This window comes from Seriola lalandi, unplaced genomic scaffold (assembly GCF_002814215.2).
Source record: "Seriola lalandi dorsalis isolate HSWRI2012SDOR001 ecotype SW California unplaced genomic scaffold, Sedor1 jcf7180002028244, whole genome shotgun sequence".
In the NCBI taxonomy this organism is placed as follows: domain Eukaryota; kingdom Metazoa; phylum Chordata; class Actinopteri; order Carangiformes; family Carangidae; genus Seriola; species Seriola lalandi.
In genome coordinates, this window is record NW_019498890.1 from 1 (window position 1) to 1031 (window position 1031).

Genomic DNA, 1031 nt, shown 5'->3' on the forward strand with positions numbered 1-1031 from the left:
CTCTTTTATTTCATTTTATTTGATCTTATGTTTAATTTTGTTTGTCTGGTACAAATATGTATAAATCAAATTTAATTACAGTAAATTATTATGTGTAGTGTTTGCTCAGTAAAGTGTTTTCAAACATATCTGATTATCTGCAAAATACTACGTGCCTTAAACTGAACTGTTAATCAAGCATAAGCTATTTTTTATGAGCATATTACATGTCAACAGACTATTAAACTGTGATTAATGTGATAAATGAAACTTACCATCAGCTAACACACAAGCTGTGAGCAGAGCGAAGAGGACAACGTGGTACATTCTGTCAAACAAATTGATAATGAGGCAGAATTATTGAACCAGGAATTATTTTTACCCAGCAATTATTGATTTTATATTGAACACAGGGTGGATCTGGATTTTTACCTGTCTAATTTATTCCTTGCAAGATGATCAAGAGATACCTGTAGAGAATTAAATTTAAAAAAATGAGAATTTAATGTAACGTTCAGTATTTGTAACATCATTTTTTTCACTTTTTTTTCATATTTTACATATTTTTGAGATAACAATTTGACAATCAACAAATGATCTATTAATTGATATCAATAAACAGCAGAAGATCAAAATAAACATATACTTACAGATCAAGTTTTCAAGTGTGCTGTAATGTAGTCAGGGCTTCAACATCAGTGTGTGCAGCTTCACCTCCTCTCAGAGTTCTGTGTCTACCTGTGCAGAAGCTCTTGTTTTTATAGCATTGTGATTCATTAATGAACATGTATTTAATTGTCTTTACCATAAACACATACAGATTTCCTGGTTGACATGAATTCAAAGAAATACATGAATAAACACGATGCCTTCCTGTTATTTCACAGTAAACGTCACAGTGTGTTTGAATGATCAGAAAAATGTGGTAAGATCAGTTGATCGTGACGAGAGAGGGAATGTGAACCTGTGCCAACTGAAGCATGATTCTATTCTTGTTCTATTAATAAATTCCTAATTGAATTATAGGATCAAAAACCAAAAGCCTTTCTAAA

At 31.0% G+C, this 1031-nt stretch overlaps 1 long non-coding RNA gene across 1 annotated transcript; it reads right to left on the bottom strand.

Annotated features, from left to right (window-relative positions):
• Positions 1-6: 6 nt before the first annotated feature.
• Positions 7-736, bottom strand: LOC111646101 (uncharacterized). The gene is made up of 3 exons (XR_002759935.2): positions 630-736; positions 412-449; positions 7-307 (listed from the first exon to the last, which is right to left on the bottom strand). It is a non-coding gene; the product is annotated as an uncharacterized LOC111646101 (long non-coding RNA).
• Positions 737-1031: the final 295 nt, after the last annotated feature.